Source organism: Oryctolagus cuniculus, chromosome 4 (genome assembly GCF_964237555.1).
Source record: "Oryctolagus cuniculus chromosome 4, mOryCun1.1, whole genome shotgun sequence".
In the NCBI taxonomy this organism is placed as follows: domain Eukaryota; kingdom Metazoa; phylum Chordata; class Mammalia; order Lagomorpha; family Leporidae; genus Oryctolagus; species Oryctolagus cuniculus.
The window spans coordinates 129,586,357-129,605,944 of record NC_091435.1 but is presented as its reverse complement, the minus strand read 5'-3'; the positions used below and the strand labels follow the sequence as shown (position 1 = coordinate 129,605,944).

The following is a 19,588-nucleotide window of genomic DNA, read 5'->3' as shown; positions in this document are numbered from 1 at the left end:
AGAGAACATTGGAGAAACCCTTCAAGATATTGGCACAGGCAAAGAATTTCTGGAAAAGACCCGGGAGGCACAGGCAGTCAAAGCCAAAATCAACTATTGGGATTGCATCAAATTGAGAAGTTTCTGTACTGCAAAAGAAACAGTCAGGAGAGTGAAAAGACAACTGACAGAATGGGAAAAAATATTTGCAAACTATGCAACAGATAAAGGGTTAATAACCAGAATCTACAAAGAGATCAAGAAACTCCACAAAAACAAAACCAACAACCCACTTAAGAGATGGGCCAAGGACCTCAATAGACATTTTTCAAAAGAGGAAATCCAAATGGCCAACAGGCACATGAAAAAATGTTCAAGGTCATTAGCAATCAGGGAAATGCAAATCAAAACCACAATGAGGTTTCACCTCACCCCGGTTAGAATGGCTCACATACAGAAATCTACCAACAACAGATGCTGGCGAGGATGTGGGGAAAAAGGGACACTAACCCACTGTTGGTGGGAATGCAAACTGGTGAAGCCACTATGGAAGTCAGTCTGGAGATTCCTCAGAAACCTGAAGATAACCCTACCGTTCGACCCAGCCATCCCACTCCTTGGAATTTACCCAAAGGAATTTAAATTGGCAAACAAAAAAGAGGTCTGCAGCCTAATGTTTATTGCAGCTCAATTCACAATAGCTAAGACCTGGAACCAACCTAAATGCCCATCAACGATAGACTGGATAAAGAAATTATGGGATATGTACTCTTTAGAATACTATACCGCAGTAAGAAACAATGAAATCCAGTCATTTGCAACAAAATGGAGGAATCTCAAACACATCATGCTGAGTGAAATAAGCCAGTCCCAAAGGGACAAATACCATATGTTCTCCCTGATTGGTGACGACTGACTGAACACCAAGAGGGAAACCTGTTGGAGTGAGGTGGACACTATGGGAAACGGTGGCTTGATCAGCATAGCCCTGACTGTTAATGAACAACTTAATACATTATCCCTCTTAGTAGTTTTTTTATCTGTTCTACTTAATATGACTGGTTTAGATCTGTAATTGATGCACAGTTATTCTTAAGTGTTGAAAATTAACTGAAATGTGATCCCTGTTGAACATGGTGGTGGGAATGGGAGAGGGAAGAGATGTATAATTTGGGACATGCTCAGGCTGACTTGCCCCAAGTGGTGGAGTTGGAAGCATACCAGGGGATTCCAATTCAATCCCATCGAGGTGGCATGTACCAATGCCATCTCACTGTTCCAGGTGATCAGTTTCAGTTCACAGTTGGTCATGGTGGAGGGACTGGGAGTCAAAGGGAGCACATAGACAAGTCTAGTACCTGCTAACGCTAACTGATGGAGTAAATAAAGGGGAGAGTGATCCAACATGGGAAGTGAGATACTCAGCAGACTCATAGAATGGCAGATGTCCTAAATAGCACTCTGGCCTCAGAATCAGCCCTAAAGGCATTCGGAGCTGGCTGAAAAGCTCATGAGAGTATTTCAGGCATGGAAAGCCAAGACACTCTGGCAAAAGATCTCTGCGAGTGAGATCCCAGTGGAAAGAACAGGTCATCAAAGAAGGAGGTACCTTTCTCTGAAGGGAGGAGAGAACCTCCACTTTGACTATGACCTTGTCTAAACAAGATAAGAGTCGGAGAACTCAGAGGGCTTCCATAGCCTTGGAAACTCATGACTGGAGCATAGGGAGATTACTGATGCCATAGACAGGAGTGTCAATTGGTAAAGTCAACAACAGGAGTCACTGTGCACTTACTCCTCATGTAGGATCTCTATCCTTAATGTGCTGTACATTGAGATTTAATGCTATAACGAGTACTCAAACAATATATTTCACTTTGTGTTTCTATGGGGGTGCAAACTGTTGAAATCCTTACTTAATGCATACTAAACTGATCCTCTGTAAAAAAAAAAAAAAAAGAAATTATCAATTCCCAACTTGACTCTCACTGGGATTAAACATGACAATAGGTCTGCTCTGATTTCATCATCATTTAAAAAAAATCATCTATTATTTTTCACTTTATGTTTCTGTGTGGGAGCAAACTGTTGAAATCCATACTTAATGTATACTAAGCTGATCTTCTGTATATTAAGATAATCGAAAATGAATCTTGATGTGAATGGAAGGGGAGAGGGAGTGGGAAAGGGGAGGGTTGTGGGTGGGAGGGACGGTATGGGGGGGAAGCCATTGTAATCCATAAGTCGTACTTTGGAAATTTATATGCATTAAATAAAAGTTTAAAAAAAATTTAAAAAAAATAAGAGTTTGGAGATAGAAGGTCTTTAAAAAAAAGTCCCTGATAAGAAACTGTAGCCAATGTTAAGCTTCCTAGCCAACAAGGGGCATAAAGTATCTAAAGTGAGGCACAAATACCTGGAAAACTCTAAAATACTTGGTTTTCATTATTGCACAAGAACAGCACAGTCTTCCTCAAGGGAGAGGATTCTTGGGGATGGCTGGCTTTTACCACATCGGGATCCCTAGTTATGGACTGAACACTAAACCACTCTATAATAGACTTTAGGGTCCAGAACTGGATCTCTTAAATGGACATGGACGAGCGAAGTGACCAAATTTTCAATAAGCTTAAAAGTTTGCTTATGGAAGCATCTTTCCTAGATTTGTCAGACTTTAACTAAATCAGTGGACCTTTGTGTTCATGAAAGACAGAGAATAATTGTAGGGGATATTGATCTAGACGTTAGGGCCTTTAAAAAGAATGATAGCCTACTTCTCAGAGAAGTTGAAGACTATGGCAAAAGGATGACTCCCTGTGTTTGAGGACTGTAACTACCTTTTATCTCAGTCTAGGAAGCAAAGAAGCTGAGAGTTAGCCAACATGACACTGTGAATCCCTCTCCAGCAGGTCTATACTCTTCTAAGAATTAAAAGACATATTTGGTTGTCCCCGAAGAAAATACTACAACACTAAGCTATGTTGCTAGACTGCCCTCAGATCTCCTTAAACTCCTGTCTTATCTTAAAGCCAGCTACCCTACTCCCTGAACCCATTTGTCCCATTACCTTTGCTTACCCAGAAGTGATTGAATAAGTTTACTCTAGCTAGATAATGCCCCAGATTAAATCATTACCCAATACAGAAAAAGAAATATGGTTTGTGTTTATATTCAGACAGAAGAACACAGGCTATGCAGTAGTGGTCCTGCATTCACAGAAGCCATAGACTAGCATTGGCTACCTCAGATCAAAAGACAAAAATAATTGCATTAAGCAGAGGGTTAGAAATGCAAAAAGGAAAAATATTAAACTGTGCACTGATTTTAGGTATGCTTTTTCTGCTATGTACACACATGAAGCCATTAAAAAAAAGACTTTAAACAGCAACAGTAAATATATTAAACATGAGCCAGAGATTCTTAAATGGCCGGAAGTGAAGCACTTCCCCCAAGGAACTAGCTGTGGTGCATGTAGAGGTCATCAAAGAGGAGAATCAGAGACGACAAGAGGAACTAACCTCTCAGACACAGCTGCAAGGTGACTGCTGTGTCAGGAGAGTTTCCTCTATTGCCAATATTTTCCTCCCTACCAGCATAACCTGCCCCTCCCCCCAATATAATGAGTGCAGCCACCTGTAAGTTTACACCAGCATACCCTCACCCTTACCTTGCCACTACTAAGGGTTATAAGTGTTCTCCAGTGGTTAAGAGTTAAATGATTAACCAAAAATGGGAATTTTATTCCCCAAACAGTATGGACACTCCTTAAGAGTGTTCATGATTCTACCCATTACACATATATTTATGGTGTTTTTTTTTTTTTTTTTTTTTTTTTTGACAGGCAGAGTTAGACAGTGAGAGAGTGAGAGAGAGACAGGGAGAAAGGTCTTCCTTCCATTGGTTCACTCCCCTAATAGCCACCACGGCCGGCGCTGCACCGATCAGAAGCCAGGAGCCAGGTACTTCTTCCTGGTCTCCCATGTGGGTGCAGAGGCCCAAGCACTTGGGCCATCCTCCACTGCCCTCCCGGGCCACAGCAGAGAGCTGAGCTGGAAGAGGAACAACCAGGACTAGTACCCGGCACCCCAACCGGGACTAGAACCTAGGGTGCCGGTGCCACAGGTGGAGGATTAGCCTAATGAGCCATAGCGCCGGCCAATGTATTTATGTTGACCAAGGTCCTAAGCACCTCATGCATTAAAACAAAACCAAACAAAACATGAAAAAATAACTGAACAGTGTGTTTGTTGCCAAAGAAACAATGTACACACTAGGCCTCCTGTATTCCCTACTGGTATCTGGCCAGAGCAACTTAAATCTGGGTGACTTTACTGGGAAAAAATTGGCACGTTGATTTTTTTACTGTTATGCCCACAGCTCCTAAGGGATAAAAGTACCTCTTGATGGTTATGCCTATATCCACTGTCTGTATTACAAACCTTTCTTTGTAGATCAAAAGGGACAATGAAACAATGTACAATCAGCTCTATAGAGACACCTGACTAATAGAAAAGAGCTGGACAAATCTCACAGAACAAACTTGAATGGAATCAAATAAACCCTACCCAGTATGACTTGGTTTCTTCCATTCTTGGACCCCTGATTACTTTCCTTCTTCTGTTGGTCTTTGGGCCATGCATATTGAATTGTCTGGTACAGTTTGTGACAAAACCCATCTAGGCTATGAAGTTTCAGATGGTTGTTATACAAGGATAGAAGTAGTTCAGGGGCAATATCTATTTTTTATAGCTCAAACTGCATGGCTTTTATTTTAAATATAATACAAAGGCATTAGATGGCTTAACACTGGTGGCTGTGAAAGTTGAACAAGATAGTGTGCATGAAATGATCACCATAATGTGCACAGAGTGAACACCCAGAGTTATGGCAGCATTATCATTTTTAATATATAATGCTGTGAAAACTCAAAAATATTTATACTTTTAAAATTCAAGGTCAAGTTATTGCATGGTTGATGAAGTGAGGACAGGGCCTAAGGAGAGAATGGGAGTCATTTGCCAATCCAACTGGCCATGTTCTCATTATTGTGGAGCATCCTTTACTATATCATCTTTCTTAGCATTATTACCCTTTTTATCAACTGTATTATCATCAATAAACTCGAAGTCAAATCTCAGGCCAGCAGAGTTCATCAAGTGAAGTGGTGGCCTAAGATGAAATGAATCCAAAGGAGCAGTAGTAAATGTTGTGATCACTATAAAATGACATCAACATCAATTTAGGGCAATATCTTGACCCATGAACCTATCTTAGATTACCTGGAAAAATATTGGCTCCTCTATTGGTTCCTAGGATGGTGCTTACACTCAGCAGGAAGTATAAATACAGAAGATGGAACTTTATTCTCTGCCCCTCAAGAATGAGGAGCAGGGTAAAACTAGAGGAGGGATTTGTCAACAACAAATGCCTGGAGCAGTTCACAAATCTTTATTTTGCCTCATTTTTATTTTAAAGAGCCTAAAAGCATCTGCTATTCTCCAAAGTTGTCTTTCTGGTTTTCAGTCACATAAAAGGAAGAGATGCCTGGTCTTTTCTAAACCCTACTGTAAATGTAATGCCGATTCAGATGTGACAGTGCATTCAAAGTTCACACATTGCTTCATTTTAATACTAATATCTCCACTCCAGGAGGAAATTAAACCTTGTTTCCATAATATACAATCTATGTTGTAGCGTGTTTCTGACATGCACCCCACTTGTGATGGCAAGAACTCCCCCTGACATATTATTTTCCCCTAAAATTAGAGATATCCATTTTCCTTGCTTCTTTACAACTTGAAATCATTTCCTGTGGTTTCCTTATTTGCTGCAAATAAATTATTTTTCATGATAGCTCCTTCTGCTGCATTTCTTATAATTCACAATGAAGTAGCTCCACAGTTTTGGATGGGCAACAAAATGAAATTTTCCATTTCCCTGATGGCTAAAGATCCTGAGCATTTTTTCAAGTGTCTGTTGGTAATCTGAATTTCCTTTCTTGAAAAATGCCTATTCAAGTCCTTTGCCCACTTCTTAACGAGATTGTTTGTTTTGTTGTTGTTGAATTTCTTGAGCTCTTTATAGATTCTGGATATTAATCCTTAAACAATTGCGTAGCTTGCAAATATTGTCTCCCATTCTGTTGGTTGTTTCTTCATTTTGCTGAGTGTTTCTTTTGCAATACATAAGCTTCTCAGCTTGATGAATCCTATTTGTCAATTTTGGTTTTGATTGCCAGTGCTTCTGGAGTCTTTTCCAAGAAGTCTGCCTATACTACTGTCTTGCAGTTTCCCCAATGTTCTTTGGTAATTTGGTGGTATTGGGTCATAGATTTAGGTCTTTGATCCATTTTGAGTGGATTTTTGTGTAAGGTAGGGGACTTGCTTCATACTTCTGTATGTGGAGATCCAGTTTTCCCAGCACCATTTGTAAAGAGATTACCCTTGCTCCAAGGATCATTTTAGCTTGTTTGTCAAATATAAGTTGGTTGTAGATGCTTGGATTGATTTCTGGAGTTTCTATTCTGTTCCTTTGGGCTACACATGTGTTTTTGTGCCGCTACTGTACAGTTTTGATAACTACCCTGTAGTATGTCATGAAATCTGGTGTTGTGATGCCTCCAGCTTTGTTTTTGTATAAGATTGCTTTAGCTATTTAGGTTCTCTTGTGTTTCCATAAGAATTTAGCATCAGTTTTTCTAGATATAAGAATGTCATTGGTATTTTGATTGGGTTTGAATTGAATCTGTAAATTGCTTTTGGTATTATGTACATTTTGATGATATTGATACTTCCAATCCATGAACTGGAAAATTTTCATTTTTTGTCTTCTTCAATTTCTATCTTTAATGTTTTGTAATTTTCATTGCAGAGATATTTGACATCCTTGGTTAAATTTATTCCAAGGCATTTAATTCTTTTTGGAGCGCTTGTGAATGGGATTGATCTTAAAAGTTTTTTCTCAGCCATGGCATTGTCTGTGTATACAAAGGCCATTGATTTTTCTGTGTTGATTTTATATCCTGCCAATTTACCACAATCTTTTTAATTTCCAATAGTCTCTTAGTGGAATCTTTTCAATCCCCTATGTATGGAATCATGTCATCTGCAAATAGAGATAGTTTGATGTCCTCCTTTCTAATTTGTATCTCTTTGATTTCATTTTCTTGCCTAATGTATCTGGCTAAAACTTCAAGGATTATATTAAATAGCAATGGTGAGAGTGGGCATCTTTGTCTCATTTGGAATCTAAGGGGAAATGCTTCTAGTTTACTCCATTCAATAGGATTCTGGCCCTGGTTTTGTCATAAATTGCCTTGATTATGTTGTGGAATGTTCCATCTATAACCAATTTGCTTAAGATTTTCATCATGAAGGATGTTGTATTTTATCAGTGCTCCATGGTGGGGTGAATATTCATGGAAACCCCCAAGTCTGGCATTGTAGAGCTCTTGTTAACAGAAGGGGGTGGGGATGGTCACCTTTGTTGATGTGATCACCTGCTAACCTCCTCTCCTCCAAGTTGAGTAATGACTGGAATTAGCCCAAAGTAGGTTCAACACTCATCAGTGCCACCATGTAAACCACACAAATGATCTTTGCAGCTCTCACCCTGAGCACTGTTCCAGCTGCAATGACCCTCCAGAGGCAACCAACGTGCTCTGAGCATATGGAAGCACACCCAGAGATCCAGCTACACCTGCACACTCTCATGTAGCCACCGAGTCCCCACAGTCTCAGCACACAAGGCTCCCACAATCGCTGGGTCAGAGGTTTGGCTCTGCCCTTCCAGCCTGTCCACTCAACAGAGAGGCAAATGTTCCTTTAGGCAGGTGTGCCTAGATGGCATGTTTCTGAGGTCTCTTAGCAATACTTTCAGACGAGTGACTAAGGAATACATTTAGGTTTCAGAATGTTTTAAGAGTTCAAGTTACTGTCATCTACATTACTTAGACTTATTTAAGTTTCTATTTTGGCTTTAGCATTTTGATGTATCTTTACCAAATACCTATTTCAGAAATATCATGTTAAATTTCTTATTTTGGAAAAAGCATTCAAGATGAATAATAATTATAATGACAGATAGAAGTAGACATCACATTACAGAAAAAAAATATCTTAAGTAGAATTAAAAAAATATGAGCTAGAAGATTAGAAGATCTAATCTAGATCATGCATGTTGATTAGAGCTAGAAGATCAATATATCTCTCACTAACACTGCCTGTCAAAAAATTATATCAGGCATAAAAGGAGAAGCAAATATAATGATGGTTTTTAAATGATTATTTGCATACTGAAACAGAAAATCCTTGAGATTTCTCCAAAAACATCAATAACACAATATTTTATGCAATAAGTTAAATGAACTTCTTTTGGGAATTACCTTTGATACAACCCATTTCTTTATTTAATTCCTTTACTTATTTTTCCTCAATCAGGTCTGCCATAGATGTGGCAGGAATACAACCATTGTGCCATCACCCACTGCTCCCCCGGTATACATTATCAGAAAGCAGGAATCAGGAGAAGAACTGTGATTCAAAACCAGAGCCTCCGATATGGGACAAGGGCATTGGAACTGGCATCTTTATTGCCAGTTCCATTCCTAACTTTTCTGTTTCAGCAGGCAGTTGCCCTGTAAGATCTGCCCAGCCTGTAACATCTGGACTGCTGCCATAGTTGCAATGATGGATGGAGGGTGCCAGTCCTTGTTCCCTTTCTTCTGGTAAATGAAGGGCAAGGTGCCTCCTGGTCTTGGAATTTGTCCTCCTGGGTAGAGGATTGGGAAACAATAAGCCTGCTAGTACTGCCAGGACCAGCTGAGAAGATGCCAGTTGTTGCTGCCTGGTGTGGAGGAGGAGAAAGATAGTTTTGCATTTCTGGTTTGCAACCCCTCCTGTGACATAGAGGAGACAAAACAGATACCAGGAAACTCACTGTAATGCCATTCATCCAAACCTGAGGCCTCCAACTAGTCTCCATGACAGACAGTAGTCATATTTAAAAGGAAGAAATAGAAGAAAAGTAGTCTGTCATCTTTTCTGAAGCCTTGTCCTAGAAGCTTGTTCTTCAAGATGATTTTGTTGTTGCAAGGCTGATGGCGTCAAAGTGAAAAACAATGATCTCAAATGTGGTATTTCTTTTCTTTTCTACTAACAGAAAATTGTGATATTTTGCCTTTCTTTCTTTTATTATGAAGAAAGTTTTCTGTTTGTTCTTCATGTTTTTTTTTTTGAGCATTTTGGAAAATGTGCAGGCTTCAAAATCTTCCAATATCTTTGACTTCTTGTATTTCCTTTGCAAATATATGTGAGAGAAATGGAACAAGATCTAGCGATTGCCATTTTTTTATGTGGACCTATTACTGTTAGGTAAATTATGATTCCTGCACATGTTTTAGAATTATTGTGAATAATATGTTGAAACTCTGTAACAATGTGCTATTTTGGTATATATTATTTTAAAATGAGTAGAGGGACTTACATGGTGGTACAGTGGGTTAAGTCAGTGCTTGCGATTCTGGTATCTCATATCAGATAGCTGGTTCAAGTTCTAATTTCTCTGTTTTTGGTCCAGCTTCCTACTAATGTGCCTGGGAAGGCAGCAGAAGATGATACAAGTACTTGGGACCCTGTCATCCATGTGAGACCCAGTTGAAGTTCTGGGCTCCAGGCATCAGCCTGGCTCAGACCTAGCTGTTGTGGTCATTTAAGGAGTCAACTAGTGGATGGAAATTCCCTGACGTTCTCTCTGCCTTTCAGATCAGTTAATTAACTAATTAATTAAATATTTTGTAAATAAATAAAATGAATACATTTTGTGGTATCTGGTTTCATGTTTGAAACCCTCTGTGAAACTATAGATTAAAAGTTTGGTACTTATTTGCTTATTTGTGTTTTTCCATTATTCTAATGGAACAAAATAAGTATAAGCAGAGAGAAAACTATTTTCAGTATAAAGTATAGCAACATATATGAGAGCTCTTCAAAATATTGATGGAAAATATATATTATGAAAAATCTATGCATGGATTTCAAACTTTTTACCCAAATAAACTTGTACCAACAGCTTGTTGTAACACACTTGAACAGGATCTGCTATGAGGCGCTGAGAAGGATAGGACATCAACTTGACAAAGTCTCCATCAGACAACATGAATTTTGCCAGAATTGAAGCAAGATCAAACATCTAATTAGTGATGAAGGTTAGGGGGAAGAATGGTGAAATCATTGATGCTTTACATAAAGTTTATGGGAATAACATCCCAAAGAAATCAATAGTTCGTAAGTAGATGGCTCCTTTTAAGAAGGGACAAGACAATGTCAAAGATAAAGTTCACAGTGGCAGACACTGGACCACATCAATTTGTAAGGAAAATGTTTATCTGTGGTTGGCCTAATCAAAGAGAGCCAATGATTAACAGCAGAAACAACAGTCAACAGCATAGACATCCTAGTTACTTCAGTTTACATAGTGTCAGCAAGCTTTCTACTGGATGAGTTTTATAACTGCTAAGTTCAGATTAGCAGTAGATGAGACAGGAGTTTTCAATGGAAATTTTTTTAAAGATTTATATTGTTTATTTGAAAGACAGTCACAGAGAGAGGTAGAGACAGAGAGGTCTTCCATCTGCTAGTTCACTCCCCAGATGGCAGCAACGGCTGGAGCTTTGCCAATCTGAAGCCAGGAGCCAGGGGCTTCTTCTTGTGCCTGGCCCAAGTTGCTGACTTGTGGGTGCCCTCCATCTACTGCAGTAGCCCGGCCTACAGTAAACACAGCACCTTCAACCCTGTGCTGTCCTCCACCTTCCTGGTCTCGGGCCGGCCCATTAACATCGTCTATGGCTCTGGGAGGATGTTAGGATTTCTTGCCTACCACACCGTTCAGATTGCGGGCCTTGTGGACTAGCCCAGGCCTTTGGCCTGAGCCTGCAGGAGCCTGGCAAGTTCATGGAGTATGCAGTCTTCTATGGTGTCTTGGGTCTGAGCTACCTTAGCCTTAGCTTTGAGGGCATCACTGCTGTCTTAGACAACCTGTGGGTGCAGGCCCTCATTCCTCAGAACCTCTTTGCCTTCTACTTGAACAGCAAGGAAGAGAAAGGCAGCATGATGATGCTCGGCGGTGTGGACCCCTCCTACTACAGCGGGGACCTTCACTGGGTGTTCATGTCCAAACCTCTCTACTGGCAGCTGGCCATGGACAGAATCTCCATGAATGGGGAGGCCATTGCTTGTGACGGCAGCTGCCAGGGCATCATCGACATGGGGACCTCTTTGCTGATTGGCTCGTGGAACCCTGTCCTCAACATTCAGAAGATCATCAACGCCCAGCACCCCCATTCCGGCGAGTATGTCATCGACCATGATGCCATCAGCACCCTGCCTGACATCTTCACCATCGATGGCATGACTATCCCATGCCAGCCAGTGCCCACATCCGCAAGAGCTCGGCTGCTACTCATGCCTCGCAACTTTGATGAGAGCACCACCCATGAGTCTGAGCCCTATGAGGTGTGGGTGCTGGGAGACGTCTTCCTGCAGCTCTACTTCTCCATGTTCGACGGGGCCAAAAACAGGATCGGCCTGGCCCCTACAGTGTGAATGCCGGACTCTGCCAACAGACAGTGAGGCCCACCCCAAACCCAGATGCCAGCCAGTGGGTGGGGGCTCCTGCCCAGGGGGCTGCCCCCAGCTGTGTCTGGCACCTCTGCCAAGCCCTACTCCCCAGGCAAGAATAAAGGATCTCATTTTCAAAAAAAAAAAAAAAAAAAGTCAGGACTTGGGCCATCTTCTGCTACTATCCCAGGCCACAGTAGGGAGCTAGACCAGAAGGGGAGCAGCTGGGACTAGAACCGGTGCCCATATGGCATGCTGGCACTTCAGGACAGGGCTTTAACCCACTGTGCCACAGCGCCTGCCCCTCAATGGACATTTTTAACAAGTGGGATCAAGATCCAAAAGTATTTATTTTTTCAATAGCAACAGAAGATGAACCATAACCTTTTCAGTATGATCTTAAAGATAGAGCACTATCAAAGCAATGACTATTAAGAGATGGAAATGGTCCAGTCAAAGCAGATTGTGAAAGAAAAGGTCATGGCAATGTGCTTTGGTTTGCTCAAGGCATTTTGTTTACTGACTTTCTAGAGGGCTAAAGAATGATAATATCTGCGTATTATGAGAATGTTTTGAGAAGATTAGTATTATTTCAGGAAAAACTGCCTGGGAAAGTTTCACCAGAGAGTCTTTCTCCACCACAACGATCCTGTTCATTGGTGAAATACAGCCTTATGAGAGTTTCAATGGAAACTTAATAGGCATCTATCTCCTTATAGTCCCTATTTGATTCTTGACTTCTTTTTATCTCTAAATTAAAAAGAAAAAAAAAAGTAGAGGCCGGTGCTAGTCCAGTGGTTAAGGAGCTGCTTGTGAAGCCAGCATCCCATATGAGTGTCAGTTTTTGATGCCCAACTGCTCCACTTCTGATCCAGATCCTGCTAATGTGCCTGGGAAAGCAGCAGAAGACTGCCCAAGTGCTCCCAAGGTCACCCATATGGAAGACCTAGATGAAGTTCCTGGCCCCTGACTTTGGCTTGACTTATCCCCCATCATTCCAGTCACTTGAAAAGAGAACCAGCAGATGGGAGATTTGTCTCTCTCTCTGTCATTCCTCTCTAACTAACTTTTCAAATAAATAAATAAAGCTCAAAAAATTTATGGAAAGCTGATGTAGTTTACAGAACTGTTTCAAAGTTGATGGAAATTATTTTCAGATATAAAGTTTATATTTTATTCTTAATTCCACTTTCCATGAATATTTTGAAGTCTACTTGTATATGCATATATGTGCTCTTCAAAATGTTCATAAAAATGGCATTAAAAGAAAAATTTATTTCAGTGAAACTAAAATTAATTCCTACATAGTTTTTTCATAATATATATTTTTTGTGAACTTTATAAGGACCTCTGAACATGTTTTATTAGATTTACACTGAAATATTTGATTTCTGCTACTGGGGAGCCAGTTCAAAATGAATTTTTTGCCATGTCTGAGGCTGGTGAGACAGAACTTAGCACAAAATCCAAGAAGCAGGTTTATTACTACATTTAGGCAGCAAGGGCAACAGAAGACTAGGCTTCATTGTGAGCTGGTCTCCCAGAGCTCCAGAAAGCTACCTGGGGTGGATGGAGTCTCCTTTTCACATGTGTCACTGGCATCACTACTGAAGGCCCCTTGAAAGATAGTTCATCCTAGGTTATGAACCTCAGAAGTGAGAGAATACACTGGGCTAACTCATTAAAAAGCATCCTATTTCTAGAGAGTAGAAGTACAGAGTCTGGGATACTCTGGCCCCTGCCTTTTATCACAGGATAAATGTTGCATTTGCAACACATTATACCATTATTGATGATAACTGCAAAAAAGAAAGTGGAGAGAACTGGGTTGGTCCCAAGCAGCCAGTCTGGCTGTCCAGCACACAACCCAGATGCCCCCTTAGAAAAGCTAGTCTATTTTACACACCATACGCCTCTCCAGTTCTGAAGGTAGAGGTTTGTCTTGTTAGACTGATGTAACACTTTGACTGACACAATCTCAGTGAAACATCCCCTAGCCAAAATATGTTTCACTAGGTTCGGAAGGGCCACTACTACAAGCAGCATGACCAATCTTTCCAGGAGCAACCGTCTAGCCTAGGATCCCAGTAATCCCAGTAAGAAATTGCTAAATAATTCAAAGAAGGATTGGTAAAATGACTCCATGGTCTGCAGCCAAAGGATTTGCTTTCAAATATTCTATACTTGTGTTTCTACAGTATCTGAAGTATTTACCTAGATACAGCAGGAGGTTTTGGAAATTGCACACACCCCTACAAGTTGAGGTAAAAGATCTACAATATTTTTTATCCAAAACAACCTTCTTAAAGAAGTGGACAGATGTGCTCCAGGTTGCCATGGTAGCAGCAGTAAAGAAAATAGTATCTGCAGTGGCAGGAACAGGTTTCTTGCATATGTTACCAAAGGTCCCACGGAAGGTACAACACCGAGATTTAGGTATACCTCCAGCACATCTTATATACAGGATTCACATGCCCACCAGTTTCCAGGCATACTGTTGTTCATCCCATATTTGAGTCTTTAGAATAAGATGTGACCTTAGAGTACACATAGCACTCCTCCTGTTTATTGTTTGGTGATCCAAGTGTTCAGTGGGACGTGAGGCATTGGGGTTTGCCAGCCAAACTTTGTTGATGATATATTTTTATGAGCTCACTCTCTGTCATACAAATAGCATGTTGTCTTATTGTCCTTTCTTCAGCTTCTGTGTGAATTGAATATTTCATTGTTTTATGGCTCCACTGGCTGTGGATGACAGGATACATGGAAAGTCCATCATATTCCATGAGAGTGTGGCCATTGTTATGTTGCTTGGTCAGTGAAGGATGTCTTTCAGTGTCAGTAAACAAGGTATCCAAAAATGTGAGAAAAGTTCTTCTACAGGGTGTCTTCGTAGTCCTACCATATACATGAGTGACAAATATTTGTTTCTTGCAAGAAGAAATTGACTGCTATCCCACAAGATATCCTTTAAAAGGCTATTTACTTTGTCACTATTTTCCTTACCAGATAGCTTTTTGGCAGCAGCCTATGAGCTTATGAAAATGTAATAAAATATGATAGTAGGTGTAGCCTGAATGGCCATCAACACTGCATGTACTTTGATTCATTGGGCAGAATGTTCATGCTTAGTTTTATCCAAAACATTCACTGACTGGATAGCAATTTCTGCCCACTTAACCCCATTTGCTTGTTGTTTCACAGAGTGGTCCCTAAATTCCATCATATCATCCATAGATACGTCTTCAAACCTTGGGCTTCAGGTAGCCACAAGATGCCCTTAATAGAGCTTAGTCTCTTGGGTAAGCTTATCGGTTGCTCATTGCAGCCCCAGATAAGCCAGATCTTGGATGTACTCCCTTGCACTAGATAATTGATGTCTACTCAGCCTGTCCAATTGTATTGGCAGGGTTTGTAAGCAATGGTCTGAGAATGGTCACATCAAGTCACAGTGTCACATGAGCACTCTAGGCATAAGATACTGTCTCTACCAGGTATGATAGCAAGTATGGAGTTGCCATTCAAATAGGGTCTATCTAGTACCAGTCTCAAACAACTTAAATGTCAAAAAATCAGAAATGCTGGTATACTCCTATGAGTATAATCAACATGCATGGAGATTTTGGACATGCGTTATTTCATCAGGATAGCGGACTAAAGGTTTTAAAAGCCGTGTCTGGACCCGGGTTTACTGACGGCTTTCAGATCCTTCTGCTTCAAAGGTGACTGCTCAAAGTTGGTGGTTTCAGTGGTCACCTTGGCTGAAGGAGCAAAAACCAGCCAGGTGGAGCACATACCATTTTCAGTCCCCAGAGGCCTACCAGCTATTGAGCCTCCATTCCATTGGTGGGTGCTACTAGGGTCATTCATTTTTCTTGACTATATCTGATCTATTTCTCTTATTTGGTGCTCAAGCAGCCTTTTAATTTAGCATGTGAGGCTCCACTGTTAGTCTCCATGTCCCCAAAGCCTTTTTGACCCATGAATCAGGCTACAGAATACCTCTCTGGCCTTTCCCCGTATTTGTGCTTTAGATAATAAGTCTCCATTCCTGCTAAGGCCTGCATTGTGTGTGTTGGAGCCCTCTCAGATGCCTCTGCATTTATATATCTGGGTTCTGAGATTCGTCTTTGTCTCCAGACAGAAACTGTCACATGAGTGGCCGTGAGTAAGGTCATCATGTTCTGGGCTCCCTTGATTCCACATTTCTTTCTCTAGAGCCAGCTCCTTTATATCACTGAGGAGGTGAGCACACGTCCCACTTCTCAAATCTCTTTCCCCAAAAAAGATCAATTTGCATGTTTAGCCCCTGTTTGGGGCCAGGCACTGGAAGATTTCACCACTCTTGTGGTTTTATCAGACTGGACCCTGATTACTATACCAATTTTATGAAATAGGTTCACTGTGTACTGGCTACTGGCTTGGTTGAGTCTGGTGAGACATAACATTGATGCACACAATAGGTTATGTGAATTGGGACTGTTGCACAACACACACACAAAGGGACAACAGAAGTCCAGGATTCATTTTGAAATGGGGGGGTGGTCTCCTAAGGCTCAAGAAATCTGCCTGGGGTAATGGAGTCTTGTTATACCACTTGCCCTGCACTCTAGGGACCCCAAAAAGCAGCTTCCTTGGTTTACATACCACAAGGACAGCAAGGAGAAGCTGTTGGAGGACATTCATGTATTAGTAATCTCCAGTATCTCAGAATGTGATCTTATTTGGAGATAGGCTCTTTATAAAGGTAATCAAGTTAAACTAAATTCATTAAGTGTGTCCTAATCCACTGTGACTGGTGTCCTTTTGAAAAGGGTGAATGAATTTGGACACAGGAATATAAAGACAAGACAATTTGAAGACAAAGGGAGGAAACCATGTGAACGTGAAGAGAGAGAGCTAGAATAGGTCCTCCCCTCACTGCCCTCTGAACCAATTCATCTAACCCCTTGATTTCTGACTTCTATCCTCCAGAAAAGTGAGACAACACATTTTTGCTAAGCAACCCAGATTATGGTAATTTGCTAAAGTTGTCCTACCAAACTAAAGCATTCTTTTACTGCTTTTTACTTATTCTATTTATTTTACTTATTCTACTATTTTTTAAAAAAGATATATAAATTTGTATAAAGTTTCAAATGAATCAAGGTCAGTGTTTGGCCTAGGGGTTAAGATACCAGGTGAGATTCTGACATCCTATATCAGAGTGTCTGGGTTAAATTCCCAGCTCTGGCTCCCAATTCCACCTTCCTACCAGGAAAGATCCTGGAGGAGAAGCAGGTGCTGCCCAGGTAGTTGGGTCCATGTGTCTCACATGGAGGACCTGGTTTCAGTTCTCAGCTTTGACCTGGCCACACTCCAGTGCAGACATTAGAGTGAGTCAATAGATGGAATTGCAATATCTCCCCCTTTCTCTTCCTCTCTGTCTGTATGTCTCACTCTACCTCATGAATAAATAAAAAATAAAAAATTCAAAAGAATCATTTGAAGTCATACTACAATAATGTTAATTTAGTAGTAATAAAGATAAAACTATGATTTTAATAGCTACAAGAAAACAAGAAATATAAATTAGCATTCAGAAATAAACATAAAACTCTACAGGAAAAATCATATCTTACAGAAATACATCAAATTTTGTTTGGAGAATTAGGCCATTTTCATTGATTGGGAGACAATATCATAGAGTTGTCAATAAAACACAACATAATTTATAATTTCAGAAAATTTCAGGAAACATCTAAACAAATTTTATAATAAAGGCAAAGGGACAGAAAGAGAGAGGGAAAAAGGGAAAAAGATCTTCCATTCATTGGTTCACAACAGTCAGGGCTGGGCCAGGTCAAAGCCAGGAGCCAAGAACTTCATGTTGATATTCCATACAGGTGGCAGAGACCCAAGTACTTGAACCATCTTCTGTTGCTTTCCAAGGTTCATTAGTAGAAAGCTGAATAAGGATAATGGCATGCCAAGCAGAGGCTTAACATGATGAGTAACAACAGTGGTCCTAAAACTTAAGAATCTTGTTTTGAATTTAGCTGGGAGACAGATTGTTAAGTTTGGGCAAAATAATGCTATACATTTAAGAATAAGGTTAGGAAAATTTCCAGAGCTAAAATAAAATAAAGGTATATTAATTAAAATTGCCTACCAGTGGATCAAGATAGACATATGATACATAGAAAAGAATTGAAAGAACAAAATAATTGTCATTAATACATGAAATACAGGACAGTGTGGGCATAACAAATAAATGGTAAAATGATTTAATAGTACAGAGTCAGTAGAATGTCTATCTCAAATAAATTGGGACTCAACATATATTAGGCCCCATTTTTAGATGATTTATTTCATATGTGTGAAAGTTACAACTTTCTATTTTTATGACATGTTGGTGGATTTCACTGAAGCAGTGAGAATTTGTGTACAGTAATTTGCTTCTCTAACTAAATAGGTGATGATTTTGCTTCTACTAATAGTAAACTAAATAGAAAATCCTACACTTCTGCTGTAAATAATTATCAAAATTATACATAATATTTAACAATATTTAAAATACTTAGTTGAAAGCATCAATTTTTGTTGAGAAAAATTTCAAAGGGACTATCCAGATAAAGAAGTAAACCAGTAGCAACCTAGAACTTGTATTATTTATTTATTTTCATAGATTTCGTCCCACAAGACTTCATTCTGAAAGACTGGTAGAGTTAGAATATCTTCCATGTTACTCATGGGAGGAGAAAGACAAAAACCAAAGATCATTTTCTGCCAAGGAGGTTCAGCCCTGATGGGCACCTCCAAAATTTGACTTGGAATTCTAAGGGGCCAAACCTCAGGGATAAATATGAGCTGCAATGAAACCCACACTAACAGTCACTAACACCCATATTCAATTTATTCTCAGTCCCTATAATTGTGTTAAACTTATTGAAAATTTGTCAATATGAAAATACACTTGATCTTAGCCAAAAGGCCGAGAAGTGAATGTCAATATGAAAATAAAGACAAAGAAAACATGACCCTAAGTTTCAAATTTTTTCTGGTGTTGGGCACAGAGATGGGAACTATCCTGCACATGAGATGGTAAGACACAACACAGTAAAATTCTAAATAAAATGTAGCCCATAATCAGATCCACAGGGGTATACATAATAGAGTATAAGAATAAGTTTTAAAAATCTTCCATGCTCATGGATTGGAAGAATCAATATCATCAAAATGTCCATTCTCCCAAAAGCAATTTATAAATTCAATGCAATACCAATCAAGATACCAAAGACATTCTTCTCAGATCTGGAAAAAAATGGTGCTGAAATTTATATGGAGGCACAAGAGACCTCGAATAGCTAAAGCAATCTTGTACAACAAAAACAAAGCTGGAGGCATCACAATACCAGATTTCAGGACATACTACAGGGCAGTTGTAATCAAAACAGCATGGTACTGGTACAGAAACAGATGGATAGACCAATGGAACAGAATTGAAACACCAGAAATCAACCCAAACATCTACAGCCAACTTATATTTGATCAAGGATCTAAAACTAATTTCTGGAGCAAGGACAGTCTATTCAATAAATGGTGCTGGGAAAATTGGATTTCCTCGTGCAGAATCATGAAGCAAGACCCCTACCTTACACCTTACACAAAAATCCACTCAACATGGATTAAAGACCTAAATCTACGACCTGACACCATCAAGTTACTAGAGAACATTGGAGAAACCCTTCAAGATATTGGCACAGGCAAAGAATTTCTGGAAAAGACCCGGGAGGCACAGGCAGTCAAAGCCAAAATTAACTATTGGGATTGCATCAAATTGAGAAGTTTCTGTACTGCAATGAAACAGTCAGGAGAGTGAAGAGACAACCGACAGAATGGGAAAAAATATTTGCAAACTATGCAACAGATAAAGGGTTAATAACCAGAATCTACAAAGAGATCAAGAAACTCCACAAAAACAAAACCAACAGCCCACTTAAGAGATGGGCCAA

General features: G+C 39.9%; 1 pseudogene; it reads left to right on the top strand.

Moving 5' to 3' along the window:
- Positions 1-11,702, top strand: part of LOC100340676 (pepsin F pseudogene) — a 28,089-nt pseudogene extending 16,387 nt beyond the window's left edge.
- The last annotated feature ends 7,886 nt before the right edge of the window (positions 11,703-19,588 follow it).